Source organism: Emydura macquarii, unplaced genomic scaffold (genome assembly GCF_026122565.2).
Source record: "Emydura macquarii macquarii isolate MOO-44397 ecotype Brisbane River unplaced genomic scaffold, CSIRO-AGI_Emac_v2 contig_1551, whole genome shotgun sequence".
In the NCBI taxonomy this organism is placed as follows: Eukaryota; Metazoa; Chordata; order Testudines; family Chelidae; genus Emydura; species Emydura macquarii.
The window spans coordinates 13,480,645-13,497,916 of NW_027131688.1; the positions used below are offsets into that span (position 1 = coordinate 13,480,645).

Genomic DNA, 17,272 nt, shown 5'->3' on the forward strand with positions numbered 1-17,272 from the left:
CTATTTGCAGTTACCTTTTGAGATATATGAGTTAACCAATTTTTAATCCATTTCATATGGCCATATTGATACATATTTTGAGTGTTACTTTAATAAAATGCATGGTATGCTTTTTTTGTGAATCTCAGTTTGGTTAAAAACATGGAGTCTGATCCAGTTCTCATTGAAGTCATTGAGAATTTTACCACTGACTTCAGTAGGAGCAGGAATGAGACCAATATTTCCTAAAAGAATCTGCATGGCCACGTGAAGTGTATTTTGCAGTTTTATGTTCTAAAGGACAACAGGTAGGAAAAGAAAACAGAACAAATAAATACAGCATGTCATGAATACTAACAAAACTGAGTTGTTTTATGGCTCCCTGAAGGCCAGTTAGTCGAAATCAGGACCAGCTCCACTGAACAGTTCAGAGGGATCTATCTTATTCAAGGGCAAGAGAGGCATCTCTGAAAGATGACTGCAACAACCCCCAGATGCCAGAGGAAGCAAACCAGCACCCCATATGTGAATAAATCTCCCAGTAATCAGGAAGTGCAAAAGCTATCAAACAAGTGAAGTCAGTCAAATCACCAGTCAAAGACAGCATACCATAAACTTGCAGGCCCCAAAATTGTCAGCTATCTATGTAAAATTAAAGGATATCTGGGAAACTAAAAAAAAATCCTTAGGATTTCAAAGATGCAATCATAGTTACACTACACAAAAATAAAGCATCAAATCTGACTGTAGCAACTACTGGGGCATCACGCTGCTATCAGCAGGTGCTGAAATCCTTGCTTGTATTTTACTCAATTGGCTTGTAGAAATAGTAGCAGAGAAATTTCTACCAGAGACCATCAGGTCAGAGTACCCACAGATATGATTTTTGTTGTGAGACAGATTCAGGAAAAATGAACTGAATAAAACATGGAACTGTGTGCTGAATCCTTAATCTTAAAGACACTGAGCAGAAATGGCCTCTGGAAAATTTTAAGACAATTTGGCTGCCCCGCCAACATACGTTAACTCTACGAAGACCTGACTGGTTAAGTACTCTTAGATGGTGATCTCTCTAAACCATTTCTCATATATAACAGGGTGAAGCAAGGCTGTGTGCTGGCACTGGTCCTCTTTGGTCTTTTCTTTGCAACCAGTCTGACGTATACAACTGATAGCCTTCAAAAGGGCATCAACATAAGGTAAAAGAGCTTGGACTCACCATCAGCCTGGAAAAAATGGAAGTCCTCTTTCAACTAGCTCTGTCAACCACTACCACCAACCCAAACATCATCTGTGGTAAAACTAAAGAATGTTAATCACTTTACATACCTTGGCAGTACCATCTCAAGTGACTGTTTCCTGGATCAAAAAAATATCAAACAATATGAAAAGCAAGCCAGGTTGTCAGAAGAATTCACCACAGGATACTCCACCAGCATACCATCAAACTGTCAACAGAACTGATGTACAGTCAGCAATGATAGCATCCCCTTTATATAGGTGTGAAACAGACAATTTACTGCAGACACATCAAGCATCTTGAAAAAATTCACGTGTTGCTGCTGTTGCTGTATTCTAAAGGTCCACTGGGAAGACAAAGTGATAAATATTAACATCTCTGAAAGAATAGAAACAACCAGCATTGGGGCAGTGATGATCAAATATCAGCATAGATGGACAGGTCATGTTATCAGAATGGGTGGCGATAGGTGTCCAGAAAAAGTCCTCTGTGGTGAGCTATAACTTGGAAAGTGCAGAAAGGGCAGTCAACATAAATACTTACAAGACACATTTAATCAGAGTCTCAAGTCATGCGACAAATATTGACAACTTCAAAGACACAGTCAAGGTCAGACGTGAATGGAGAGCAACTATCAATAAATGTTGCAGACACTTAGAGAAAGACACGAAAAACTGATTTGGAAAAAAAACAAAAACAAAAAAACAGTCATGCCAAATCTTCACTGGAAGTCTACAAATTCCTATGTGACATCTGTTTGCAGCCTTGCTCCTCGCAGATCAGACTATACAGCCACAAGGGAACATGTGAGATGCTGTGATGTTGTTGCTGGGTACAATAGACAGCTGTGCTATTCTGCAGCATTGCTTTAAGTGGACAGAGCACTTAATGGGAGCTTCTATATATAATATGTTTTTAAAAAAAATGGAATCAAACATTCACCAAAAGACTGCAGAGCCAGTTTAAAGAAAAATACACACGACTATTAGTTCCTGTTTCAAGAAGAAAGTAAGGATTTCCTAATAGGAACACAGCTCTTTCTGTAAAGATGAGGAATTCTGCATAGATATCAAAAGTTCTGTAGATCTGTAATGAACATTGTGGAAATTGTCCAAAACAGCAATAACTAGAAAAATCAGAGAACTAGCTTCAGGGACTGAGCATGTGTGTCAGCTCAGAATTGCACTTAAATATGGTTAAATATATGTTTTTGGATACCACAAAGGTGAGCCGAGGTGGCAGTCAACTTTCGGTATTTATCCTTTTGCAACACAATGCCTCTGGTTATTTGAGTGCATTTGGGCCTCTGAAAAAAATTTCCCCCTAAAGAGGAGTCAGGTTTCCAGTTCCCATTAGCTTTCTGGAGGATTAGGGTATCTACCTTCCCTTTGTGCCTTTTTAAAATTTCCTCTTCTGTTCTTGTATTAGTTACTTGGGTGTAGGAGATTCTACAATACACTAGTGAAAGGGGATCCACTAAAGAACTTTTACTTCTGATGGAAGAAATCAGTACATGCTTCAGTTCTTCAGGTGAAAGCCCTTCCAGCAATTTTTCAGAAGCTAGCCTGCCCTGCTAACCAGAAATATTTGCTTTATTTTGCTAATAATAAAGGCAATTTTATTTGATCAAAAACTATTTTCCCAGAACAGCAGATTTTTTTGGGAAGAGAAGGGGATGACTCAGGCTTTATAGTAAGACCCAACCCCAACTAAAAAAACAATATTTTTTCCTTTTGCAATTCTCCCTTTTCCTTCCCATTCTGTAGTCCTGCCTGTCTCAGTTTTTAGGTCCTAGACACCCTGATTTGCTGGAAGCTGTTTCCCAAATGTCCATCCAGCTTGGTAGCCATCCAGGACAGCTGAACTAAAATACTAGTCCCTTTGCCCTTAGTAGTCTCTGTGGTGAAGTACATTTCAATAGCAAAAAACTTGTTGCAATTCTCCCTTGCTACTAAGTATTAGTTTATATTTTTACGCAAGCAATACATTAAACATACTTCTGTGTTATCTTTTTCTGCTCTGCTGCTTCAAATTAGGAGGCCTGTACATTGACCTGCAATGAACACAAACATTAAATTGTGGCTAATGGGAAATGAGTCTGGACTTGCATTATAGCAATCATAAAATGTGATGAGATCTGGCACTTGGTTTAATAACGCCAAAGAGTTTTGTGTCATGTAATCTAATGACTTCGTATTGTAGTGTATTGCGTAATGCACTAACATTTTATGTAACTTAAAAGAAAAGAAGTTTGATTGTAACATTAAAGGAACATTCATGTAGTTTATGGCTATTTGTTAAGGTAACAACAAAACCGCGAGACCACGTCTTTATAACTTGTGCAGTGTTATGAGATTTCAAGCTAGAGTCATTTTTTCATGGTCTTAAATTTATATGTCTATAACTTGTGAAATTACAAGTTCAAGTGCAGGCAAATGACCTTATTTTTATTAATTTGCTACAAACATTTATATTTCTTAAGACTAATATAGTTTGTTCTGGTGATACTCCGCTTCATTTATTGTGTTCCGTATATAGCAAGTTCCAGACAAAAGTTAAATGAGTAAGTACAAGGATATCTTGTACTTTAATAAGCATTACATTTGTTGTTTTCACTAATTGTTGCATTCACCCATGCAAGCATTGTCTTGCAGCTTTATGACTTCATTGAGGATCTGTTATATACAGTGTACTTTATATGAACCTCTGGAGATATGTCTTAGTGGAACATCCCATCAAAATACTGGCAGCTTCTTTACAAACTGTTGATATGCAAGGGTGGGTGAGTGTGGAATATGATCCCAGACACCTGAAAGATTGCAGATTCAATTCTCTCTATCAGATTACACAGACACACTCAAGGTAATTGACTTATTAAAGGGAGAAAATTCATCTTCCCAGTTGTTTTCAATGTCCAGAGAGCCTTTCAGAAGTGAGAGAGAAACCTGCCTACAGGACTACATTAATATAGTGCCTTTTTAAGTATGATAGGTGCTTTTTATGTTTTTAATGTAGGTTTTCATGGATTAAAGTTGTCATAAAACCAAAGAGATCAATTGTATCTCTTTGGGATTCCTAGTACTCATAAACTCCTTGCTCTCCTCTGGCTCTCCAAGGTTTTCTACCTGTTTTTGCAAAGATATTGGTTTTCAGGAGACTATGAATTAGCTAACTCCTAGGCATTTTTACTTCCCTACTTGATCTAGCCATTGCTCTGTTCCTTTGACTGTTCAGCATATTGGCCCTTCAAAGTCAACAGATTCCCATCCACTGAAATAGGGTTTGGAACAAGCCCATTGTTTCCTTGACGATGTTCTCCACTTTTTTTAATGTCTCGTCAATACTATTTGAACTCTCCAATTTGTCCTTCTTATTGTGGAGCTCTTTAATCGTATCACATAAAGATGCCTCAGGTTTACCATCCCTTATACTATGACTCCCATTGACCAAGAAATGGGGGATGGAGGGATACATGTCCTGTTATGGGCTGTAATTTGAAAACTAAACCACCGTCCATTTTCCCCTTTTTGCTTCAGGCATATTTCTTGGTTTTTAGTCTGCAGATTCTTCTTCCACTTCAGCTGATAAACAGTATGATCAGGAAGTGACAGAGGCAAGCAAGGGTTTGATTTCTCCAATTGTGGGCAAAAATATGTTTAATTGTAATGTACAACAGATATCACTATGCTCCCCCCAACACACACACACACACACACACGTGTGTGTGTGTGTGTGTGTGTGTGTGTATACAGGCAAAAATTTATAGTGCCCAGACTGTGTATATACAGAAATGTATAGTGCCTATCATTGTGATACCTTTAATTGTGAGAGAATAAGAATGATGTATAGGTACATATCAGTTTTTATCTATTTAGATATAAATATCTAGTGAAATCTATTAATAGAGACCTGTGGGTCTTTGTTTTTTGTTTTGTTTTGTTTTTTTCCTGGCAGTTATAGCAAGTGGCTACATGATTCAGTGGAGTTAAGATAGAGGAGCTCTTGTAGGAACTGAGATTTTACAGGTTGCTAAGACAGGTGACGGCTATTAGCTGGTAAATGCTAACACAGGTTTCTCTGCGTTTTGTGTGAGTGATTGGAACTGAGCTTTCTAGGCCTGAGATTCAAAAGAACTAAGCCACCTCAGATCCCCTTGCCTTCAGTTACAGTTGCAGGTGATCAGCACCTCTGAAAATTATCCCCTTGTGTTTTCTCCCGTTGGTGGTAAGCTCTGTTTCCAGTATATGTCTTTTATATTTACATGTCTGCTCTGTGTGGTCAGATATATTTCTTCTTAGATGCTTGCTGGGCATTGTTCCTTACAGTATTTTTCAAGAATATTTATTGTAAGTAAATGAATACAGGGCTATGATTGTATTTTATATGGTTAATAGAATGCTGAGTGCCATCTTTAAATAGAAGCCATAAGCTTTTGTCAAAACCATTCCTATTCCATTTTCTCCTAAGCCCATGCTTGACTTTTACAAAATTGGCAATGTAGTCACAATTTTTTAATTCTTTTGTCTTTTCTTTGTTTCCGTGTTACTGGTCCAAGTCATATCAATGACAGAATTCTTTTCAGTTTGTGACTCTAACATTTATTCATCCTTGCATCTAGTTTTGTTGCCTTAAACAGATGTTTTCAGATTGACACCAGTTGCAGATGGTTAAAATGGAAGTTAATTTGCATAAAACACAGAGGCAGTTTCTTGTTACATTAATATTTTTCTGACTCTGGGCATCAATGTCATTATTTTAATAGAACTTCTGAGAAACCTCTTGTCTGGTCGAACGCTAAATGTATTTTATTCAAATATGCTCTTTACTATGTACATCTTAGGTTTGTATCCATGGGTTAATTTGATATTATTTCACATTTCTTGGAATGTGTTTTCAGTTTAGCAGAACTGCATTCTATTTTTAGGGCATAGTTTTTAGATTTTTTTTTCTAATTCTGGCAATAAGTACTATAACATCATTAAATACTTATGGCATAATTAGATTTTTATATTCATCCACTGGCTCAAATCCCAGTACTAGAATGTCCTCCTCTCTCCCTTAAGAGCAGGTACAGTTTTAGAATAGTTTGTTCAGAGAAATTATTCATAATTTGTGTTAAAGTAAATATTGGAGTGTTTTCAGATATTTTAACCATTTACAAGATTTTTAAATTATCATTAATTCAGAATCTTCTTTGCCTAAAAGAAAATTCGCCATAAAATAGATAAAGCCCAGTGTTTTTCATTAAATATTTAGTTCTTGTCTATATTAAAAAAGTGTGCCAGTTGATTTCAAAATAGAATAGTTAAACCAAGGCAAGCCCCTAATGTTGACACACTTAAACCAATTAGCATAATGGATTTTGAGGCCAGAAGTGACCATTCTGATCCCCTCATCTGAATTCCTGCATAACATAAGCCAGTGGTTCCTGTATCAAGCCCACATATCTTGTGACTGAGCTGGAGCATGTTTTTTAGAAAGATCCTATATTGATTTAAAGATTTTAAGTGATGGAGAATCAGACATAGTTCTCAATTAGTTGTTGTTTCAATGATTTACTACTGTCTACTGTTAAAAATTTGCACCTTGCTTCTAGTCTGAATTTCTCTAGTTTTCGCTTCCTGCCAGCAGATTTCTTTGTCTACTTTAGAAAAGGACCCTCTGCTATCAGGTATTTTCTCCCTGTTTAAGTATTTACAGACCATAATTAAATCAACTCTTAACCTTCTCTTGGGTAAACTAAATAGATTGAGTTTTAGAACCCTTGCTTATATCGATTTAGCTTAAATAAGTGTACAATAGAGGTTTGCACTAGTTTAACTAGCCCAATATAGTTTAAACTGGAGTACTTTTCTTGTATGGACAAGGACTGACCGGTCCAATCTTGGTGCAGGTTCATGAGATTCTTATTTGTGTGTAAAACCATCTTGAGTGACACTGACATTCCTTAGTTCCCTAACCTCTTCATTGTCATGTGGCCAAGATGCTAGAGTTCTCCCCTTAATCTGTTTCAGGCTTGTATCAGTACTCACCAGCTGTGCAGTTTAAACCAGAGGCTCTGATTCATCCTGGGTGTCACTCCAGGTTTATGCTGATTTAATGCCATTGAAGTCAGTGGAGTACTTGTAATGCAGTGGTGTGAAATTAGCCTGAGGTTTTGAAGAAACAATCCAGTTTTAAACTGACCTTGTTCATGTATTGTTCTCTGAATGCTATTTACATTTTCCATTGAGTTAGTTCTTTAAACATTTAAGGAAAACCAATCAAGTACTGAAGTAAGCAATAAGATAAATGTAATTATAACATAGGCACAAGTTATCATGGAGCTTTGCCAGTCCTATTTATATGGTTTTGTTTTATTGGTGTTTGTGATGTGATGTGATATGGAAGGTGTATGCTCAGATAAAAGCAACTATCATTATTATTGCCTTGTAATTTTGGTCTGTGGCTGAGTGAAGAATGTTCACTTTCTTAATAGCAGGAAAAAAGGTATTAATTTTCTCTAATTCTTGAGATTTTCAGATATGAAGGGCTAATCTTGATGAATCAGTCACAAGTTCTCATCCCCGTGTTCTTTTTCATATACTTGCTTGAATAAGAGTGGGTAAATCCAAATTCTGAACTCAAATATGAATGAGAAGATAAAAACCAGTTGAACTGTTGACTGGTATTAATTACCAAAGTGAAGATATTTAGCTTCTTTTTATAAATTGCTATTCAATGCCTGCTCTTTATGGGATTTTGAAGCACTATTGCAAATTAGCTGTCATTTAAGATTAAAGGAATATCAACCTTTACTTTACACTTTGTCATTTTTGTCTGGGTTAATGGTAGATTACTGGCCTTATTTTTCTAATTAATTTCTTTTATCAGTTTATTATTTGTGTGGCTTGATTATCCTTCTGATTATAGCTGTCAGAGAGTAATAATTGTTACTTTGAGGATAGCTGTAAAGCAAAAATTATTAGCTTTATCTGGCATCTCACATCTGATAAACACGATATTCTCAAAAAACCTAAAAATGTATCTGGAAGAAAATAATGAGGTGGTAAAATAATGGTAATTGCACTGTGGGCTTCTTTCTGCAAGGTACTGATGCTCTGATCCAGGATAGCACTTATGTGTGTGCTTAACTTTAAGCACAGAATAGTTTCAGTAGTATTCGTGAGAAAACAGTGGGACTACTCAGACAAAGTTAAACATCTGCTTAAGAGATTTTTTTTTCTGGGTCTAGGCCAGATTGCTTAGCACCGTGGTGAGGGAGCCCTAAATTTCTGATACTGGGTAAATGCTAATTATGTTACGTTGTGTCTGTCTGATGTTTTAAAGGAATTCATTGATAACCTCCTTTCTATTTATTTTAATTGGCCTCTGTTCCCTATCTAAACCCTACCAACTCCAGAGCTTTTTTGGAGTAAAGTAGATGTGCAATATATATTTGTCAAACAGGTTGTCAGGGTTATTACTTAAACTGTATACACTGGTACAGAGCAGGAACTGAACTTCAGGAAACCTGGGAAAAGATGAGGTGAAACGTGATTGTTTTCTGTGGTAGCCAAAGTTTTAAAATGGAAGGAAAATGAAGAGGGGAGAGAGGCTGGTGACACGTTGCACCTTTTCAGTTCACATGTATGCTGCTTAAAAAACATTAAAGAATGCAGACAGATGCATTAATTTTCTGCTGGCGGCAACAGTAACCTTGACAAATAGGATTTCCTACCTACTATTGGTGGTGGGGATTTTTTCTTTTTTTTTCTCTTTTTTTCTTGCACATCAGATCAGCAGTTTGCAGTGGATGGCTTGCTCCTCTCCCCTCAAATGAATGGTCTGATGAACCAGTTACAGCCAAGATACTTTTCACTTTTTAACCAATTCCTCTTCTCTTCTGCAGCTTCTCTTATTTCTTTAATGACAATTTACATGGCTGACAACTGTGAATACTAAGATATGAACCACTGAGTTTTAATCAGGGATCCTGAAATACAGAGAGCCCTCAAATGTTCTGAGGACTTTCTCTGCAAAATAACCTACAACCATGCCAGACAGCTCTGAGTTGGCATGGCAAGACTCGTAGGGCCAGATCCTCAACTGATTTAAATCAGCATGACTAATTTAAAATCAGTGGAGCTACACTGACTTTTATATCAGCTGAGGATCAGGGCCCATGTATATACCATCTTAGGAATTTTTGGGGTCAATTCTAGCTTATTTGCTTCTTTGCCGAGGCTGGTTTGCCGGAGGAAATGGTACTTTCTCTCCCCTATCTCCAATCCCTTATTTTCTAGCCTATAACCATGGTCTGTTCCTCCACCTTTTGTTCTTACAGCTATTTCCTCCCGTCCCCCTCAGCATTCCCCTCAGTTCCTCTTTTTAACTAGGTTCGTAGGACCTACTATTAAAGCAACCTCATGAGCTGACCTGTGGTGGTGCTGTCAGATTAGAGTTGTTGATACCTCTCTCTCCCTTCTGTGGAGGCCAAACTCATGGTCTCTTTATTAAGTTCGACTTCTGCTAGTTAAAGGAGATTAGAAATGGAAAGTGTCTGGGAAAGGGGACCAAACAAGGATAAGGAGAAAAGTAAGAAAAGGTAAAAAGATAGTGGCTGTAATAGAAAAGAGTCGGGCGAGAAGAGAAGAAATGTAGGTATTGCGGAGTACGGTTTGGAGAGGGGGCAGATAAAGATGGAGAATGGGAAATGGAATAAAGAGGTTTTACCATGGAAATTTGCATGCAGCCACAGATAGCAAAATCTCCAGTGTCTGCCACTGCATGTCCGTGAACAAGTTGCTGCTATTCTCAGGAGATATTCTCGACAATTTATTTTCGACAGGTTGGGTAATGTTCACCGTCAGCATTTTTCATGACCAGAAGTATGCTGCATGGTACTAAACCTCATTTCAGGAAATCCCTCAGGTGGAACGGGGTGTGCTTGCTTTGGCAGTGTTTATCAGATCCTGATGGGTTGCGCCATTTCATTGGACCACTTATTCTTGTGTTTAAGTAAAAGCCTAATTAGTCCCATGCACATATGAATGGATAAATACCTGGTCTGCATCAACTTGAATTCAGGTGAGACAGAGATTAAAAGGTGTACATAAATCTATGTATAGCTTTAATCTTATGAATATTGAAAAAGGTGTGAAGGTCACAATTATATAGACTAGAATGGACAAAAATATATTTATAACTGATCTATCTCTCTCTTCAATATCTCTCCGGCTTTCTAAATGCTGTTGGAAGGGACTTAGTACTACTAGGTCTGTGTGTCTGCTTGCAGGTGTCTCCAGTATGGCAGAGCCTTCTGCCACCTAGTGTTAATTTGCAAATTCTTCTACAGAGTTTCAGCAATTAAATTAATCATCATTATTTATTAATCATATCCTGGTAGTGGCCTAATGTGTTAGGTGCTGTCCATGCATGTTTGAAGATGCAGTTTTTGCTCCAATAGATAATTACCTGTTTTCATATGTTTATTGAGGATACAGATGGCAAGGTGGCTTAAATTCTGTTCCTCATATAAACCATGGAGAATTTCAATAGATCTTGAATGTTGCTTCTGTGTAACAACTTTGTTAGCACTTTTCTCTCCCAGATGAAAGTAATGAATAACCCATAAAGCAGCACATGTGAGCCTGGAAGTCTGTGCTCCTGCTGTTTCAGGAAACTGTATTGGAGCCTAAATAGTACCAGTGAGAAGGATTTAATTCAACAAAAAACTTTTAAAATATAAGCCTATTTCCTTTAATAGTCTAATTCATTGTCTTTTATAATAGAAGAACAAAGCAAAAAAACCCTCCCTTTTATTGTTTTTGTCTGGCAATTCCATCATGGAACAATAGTTTGGGAACAATAAAACTCTACAAATTATGTACAGATTTCACAACAGCAACCTCAAACTAGGTTAAAATTGAAAAACAGGCTTAATGTTATTTTATGTTTAGGCCAAAGAATAATAGCTCCTACCATATGCTGACAGATAGGAGGAGACTGGTTTGAAGGGTTTCTTCTTGGTTTTTTCCCCTCACTCCATTAGAAAAGCCTTTTTTAAAATAGGAAATTGACTTTTCTCGTAGCCTCTGGGTATGAAGTTTCCTTGACTGCTGTGTGACACAGACTAGTGCTGGGGCCGAACTGATCCTCTGCAGGTTGTCATTCTGGTGAGCTCAGCCAGCAAAGCGCACATTACTCTAGCAGATGCTTTTAATTCTTGTCCCAATAGTAGCTTCATGGGACCCTCCACTCCCAGCAATCCCCCTCCACCCCAGCATTTCCCAGAAGCAAATGCCAGTGCAACTGAGAGCTGTAAACTTGATCCTCAACACCAGACTGAAATGCTGACCTGATCAGTAGCATAAGAGCCTTAAGAAGCAGAGGGTCTAATGCATTAGAGTATTAGTCAGCTGCCATCCCATGCTGGCTATTTTTTTTTTCTCACCTCATTTTGACCTGGTCTGCCTCATCTTCTTTAAATAGTCATTCAAACAGCAATCATTTTGCTCTGGACACTTGTACTTTTCCACCAGCACTGTCTACAAAAGATCTACAGTAACAACTTTAATTAAAAACAACAAACAAAAAAAGAGTCCTTAGCACCTTAAAGACTAACAAATTTCTGCGGGCATAAGCTTTCATGGGCTGCAACCCACTTCGTCAGATGCATGAAATGGAAATCACAGATAGGGGGTGTGTATATATATACATCTAAGGGTAAGAAACAACAATGGGGAGGGTAGTTGTTAGTAAAGTCCATTCAGTTAGAGTAGATGAGGCCTATTCACAACCATTGATTAGAAGGTGAGAATGTGTGAACAATGAAAATTACTTTGTGTAATGAGATAACCATTCCAAGTCCCTATTCAGACCCAGTTTGATTGTGTCAAGTTTGTATATGAGTTCCAGCTCTGCAGTTTCTCCCTGAAGTCTGTTTTTGATGAGTTTTTTTGTAGAATTATGGCAACTTTCAAGTCAGCTACAGAGTGTCCTGGGAGATTGAAGTGCTCTCTGACTGGTTTATGGAGGTTACCATTTTTTATGTCTGATTTGTGTCCATTTATTCTTTTGCGTAGTGACAGTCCAGTTTGGCCGATGTACATCGCAGAGGGGCATTGCTGGCACATGATGGCATATATTACATTAGTAGATGTGCAGGTGAATGAGCTCCTGATGGTGTGGCTGATGTGGTTAGGACCATGATGGTGTCACTAGAGTTGATGTGCGGGCAGAGTTGGCAACGGGGTTTGTTGCAGGAATAGGTTCCTGGTTTAGTGTTCTTGTTGTATGGTGTATGGTTGCTGGTGAGTATTTGCTTCAAGTTGGGGGGCTGTCTGAAAGCAAAGATAGGCCTGCCTCCCACGGCTTGAGCTGACTTTGTTAGCACTTGCCCTCCCCATTGTTATGTTTCTTAACCTTGGATGTGTATATATATACCTATCTGTGATCTCCATTTCATGCATCTGACAAAGTGGGTTGCAGCCCACAAAAGCTTACGCCTGCAGAAATTTGTTAGTCTTTAAGGTGCTAAGGACTCTCATGGTTTTTGCTGTATACAGACTAACATGGCTACCCCTCTGGAGCTTTAATAAAGTTATTCCCAGCTTGCAATTGTTCATTCAAGATGAGTAGGTTTGCAGTCTACTTACCTGATTGACATAAAGAGCTTGGAATAACAGAATCCAGAAATTCATTGCACACTTTGCTCTTTTTGGGGGGTAGTATTAAGCTGAAAATGTCAGACAATATGAAGTGATACCCAAAATGTGTCACAATGGTGCAATGTCCCCCCAATAACACAAAGGTATAGAGATCAAAATTTTCAAAGTAAGAGTCTTGTTTTTTCCTTGGATCAAGTGACTGTGATTCTACTAGTGGCTTTTTTTGGAGGCCTGTTGTGTGATTGACAAAAAGTGGTTGCTTCTGGTAGGATACATTTTCCCTTATTTTGTCCTCTCTCCTGCGTGTGGTTTTCTTTCCTCTTCCCCATTTATTTCTTCTCTCCCCCTTGTAGGGATAAAAACCATGTGATGTCATTTCATGATGCCATATCAATGGCATAGTCCTCCAAGGAAAAGTAAACTTTGAAAAGTATACCAACCAGTGCAGTTTGTAGCTTTGATGTAACCATTCAGGGTTCTTATTAATGAAAAACAGTGTACTGCGGGCATTTTACACACACTTAAATTTTTTTGGTTTATACCTTTCTGCCCCACTTCCTAGTGCCAAATTGTGGCTTGACTAGCATGGTAGGGCAGGGGTGCTCGGTGCGGTTTTGCCCTGGTAACATTCACCAGAGGAAGGGAAGCAAGCTCTGCGGAGCTGCTGTGTACCCCCATCCCTCCCTCTCCCCCACACACTTGCACAGGTGGGCTGAACTTTCCTCAATCCCTCAATTTGCTGACCAACATAAAAAGCTCCCTCCTGAACTGCTTGTGGGATAGCACAACTCCTGAGCTTATGGCAAAGCCATGACTGAACACTTAGTCATTTGCCACAAAGCTGTGCATCAAGTAAAAGTTGCTATACAAAGAAAAATCCCCATGTATTATACACCACCCTCTTTCCTTGGATATTCCTGACTTAGAGACTGAGCACTCTGTTCAGAAAAGACATTAAGGGCCTTCGTGGGGCTGATATCTGCAGTTTACATGTAAGCTGGCTCACCGGAGTCTCTTTCGTGTAATTTGCTCAAAAACCCGATTCATCAATATGGACTCCTTGCTGTGCAGTGGAGGATTTATGATGCATAGTGGGGTGCAAGGAAGTCAAAAAAGGGCAGAGTGAGGAACAGTGGGGAACTGTTATCCTAAAATAATAATTCATGAATACAAGGAGAATTATACTTACTTTCTTCCTTGATCAAATCCCTCCATCTTGTCGTAGGTCCTCTGTTCTGTCTTTTTCTGCTTGCAGCTGCTATTGCTGTCGTCTCCTGACTATCTGATCACCCAGACTCAAGCCTGTCTGCTCTCTGCCTTATTTACAATTTCTGACCCTTCCTGATTGGTTGCTTGCTTAATGTGAGTGAACACCATCTTCCTCTCCCAGGGATGATATCATTTTCAACCAATCAGTTCTCTGATACGCTATTTAGTTTCACTTGTTTACTTCAAACTGGGCCTTCTTAAAATCCTCCTTCCCACCTAACTGACCCCTCCCTTCAGGTATTAAGAGTGACCTTTATTTCACCTTAGTCTACCTTTCTGCTATTGGTCAGTTCCTTATACCTCCATTTTGTTTCTCTCTCTCACATGACGACATTGCAGCCACCATTTTAATTTCCTAGCTAAACTTGCTCTAAACTATTATTTACTCCTTGGAGTCTGATCGCAGCCTCCTACAACCTGAGATGCTGATCTCATTTATGGACCAGTGCAACTTACAATTTATTTGTATCAGTCCCCTCCTCGTTGAGTGATATAGATATTTATCAACCCAACGCTTATTGATTGGTGAGCTCAGTGGATGTTTGGTTTTGTCCAGTATTGGCTCAAGGCTCTCCCATGAGACCGAGCAGATACCACTCCTTACTGGCACAATTCCTCACCATCCTTGACTCTCACCAGAGCTACACTTCCTTGTGCGCCATCATGGTTTCTTCCAATACTTATGGACTGTATATGTCATAGCTGCCTAAATTTTTGTTTAATCCAGCATTCCAGGACAATAAGCACAAATGCTTCACAATCTGAAATGCTAAGACTACTACAACAGAATGTAGAATTGTATTAAAGTAGCCTGTTGCCATAGGGGACCATCCCAAGAATTCTTCCCACCAGTTGTGTTTGGTGTCCCCTTTTATACATTCTGTAATTTGTTCAGTTTTGTTAATTGAGTGGTGAACAGTAATCATAACTTTTTGTACATTTTCTTGGGCCTTTTCCAATTGTTTCTGTACGTCTGGAGGGTTTATCAGTAACCTGACTAAATTTATATTCATCCTGATTGATATTGGATTAAATCTTTTCATATAATTGAAACTGATCCCTAATCTCCTCATTTTTAATTTCAGGTATCATGAAATTAAAATTGCAATCAATCATAGAGGTTACATTAGAAAAACATTGTTTTTATATGGATTATAGATTATATTAAACAAATGATTAACCTTAAGTAAGTTACACCAGCTTCTAATATAGACACATTTGTTTTCTATATACATAATGACTGATCCATTACATGTAAAAGGATCTAATTGATAATGGGGTTGTCCTCTTTCTGCATTTAGACATATATCAATGGCTGTACTGCATCTTTATTACAAACCTATCCAATACCATGTTCTTCCATACAAGCCCCAAGTTCTACCGACTTCCATACGGAAGTTTGTTTTATAGCCCATAGTTTGTTTCTATTGGATTCATCACACTATTGTTGATATTCAATCCTAATGCCACAATAGGGGGTATCCATTCTATCTGAGCATCAGACATTATGATTATATATATGGTAATTTGGTTTAACTGTATTTCATATGTGAAATTCACCATTTTCCACCAGGAATATAATTTGTGCTTGAAAGTAGTAGCATGTTTCCACATTATGCTTCTTATTTCTAGTGGTAGAATTCCTCTCATTCCATCCCTTATGTCTTTAACCACATCATTAGTCCATGTCTGTGCTTGTATACAAGCTAATGCCAAGGATACATTGCTTTGTAGAACCTCTGCTAAGCATAATATAATTAAGTGGTCTGCCTCTTGTAATTTTTCCCAACCAGGAAGTAAACTGGCTATTAGATGATGATTAGTGCTCATCTCATTTAGAGATGTTTTCAGGGGCTTAGACAAAGCTTCCAAATGCTGTTCTACTGCATTTAGCTTGTTAGCTAGCACTTCCACATCTATGCTAGTTAATACTCCCAGACCTGGTCATGCTCCTTCTAGAACTGTATCTACCAAACTTCTTTTTACCTTCTTAGTTGATGTCTTTTAAGAGTTGAGTTCTACACATCTTTTCCATCCTATAAACAGAGGCTCAGTATATTGGCACATTGGGGCTGAATGGATGAAATGTTCGTGGAAGTTAGGTCTACCACTATTTTCTTTAAAGAATCAGTGGGATCTATTACTAATTGCCTTCTGACATCTTTCTTCACTATGTAAGGACTGATGTTAATTTATTCAGGCTTGAATACCCATAGAATGGTAAAAATTTTTGTTAAAATTATTAGGGTCAATAATTGTCCAGATTCCACTTCCTCTTTTCCTGGTTTCATCTAACTGACCTGTATACCAATAAGCAAATAAAGTCTGATTTAGACCACTCTTCTCACACCCATGGTGTTGTTCTACCAGTTGTTTGTACCAAGGTGCCTGTAGGCTTAACTCATTCCCTGATACAGTTTTTGCTCAGGTACAATGAATTATCCTCATACATCCTCCTTGTGGATCAACGATGTTAAATAAAACGTTACCTATTTTAACATCGTTATGGGCCCATTTTATCACTATGGTTTTCCTTTCTTCCTTTATCCTCTTTGTGGTGCCCCATGCTACAAAAGCACAAAAGGGATTTTCTTTTAAGATCTGGGTGCAATTATTTAATCCTGCATAAAGCCATTCACAGACCGCTCCTTTTCTGTACCATAATATGGGCTTGTCTTTTCCTGGGACATAATTTATAACTGATGTGCTCTGCTGTGTAGATGCCATATCCATTACACGTACCCATGTTCTCCCTTTGCTCGTCCGGAGCTCTGGATGTTTTCTCCTTCATCCCATGGGTTGTGTGCAGCCCTTTCTTGCATTTATTATCCCAGTATGATGGACTAAATTCCAATCTTTCCTATTTGCATTTAAGGACCATTTACATATCATTGTAATGTTATTTCTTCCTTCTGTTTCCTGTGTGCTAATTGCTGGTATTTTAATAACAGGAGAATTTAGTTATTTCGTCAGGGGCTATAAGGAGACCAGTGGAATATGCAAATATCCCTGAACTATCTACTAGGTTACATTGCCATTGTCCAGTTGTAACTGCTCTTCAAATAAATAAAGGCTTTATATGAGGATGAGTCCATTTAAATCCTGTTAACCGTGATGAGGGGAGATTATGAGA

The 17,272-nt window shown here is 38.1% G+C and overlaps 1 protein-coding gene and 1 long non-coding RNA gene across 2 annotated transcripts in view; one reads left to right on the forward strand and one right to left on the reverse strand.

The window, feature by feature from the left end:
• Positions 1-14,190, reverse strand: part of LOC137157563 (uncharacterized) — a 41,466-nt gene extending 27,276 nt beyond the window's left edge. The window contains exon 1 of the long non-coding RNA XR_010921143.1: positions 14,060-14,190. This is a non-coding gene — a long non-coding RNA (uncharacterized lncRNA). The remainder of the gene's footprint in view (positions 1-14,059) is intronic.
• MNAT1 (MNAT1 component of CDK activating kinase) overlaps positions 1-17,272 on the forward strand; it is a 183,825-nt gene that overhangs the window by 132,120 nt on the left and 34,433 nt on the right. The window lies entirely within an intron of this gene.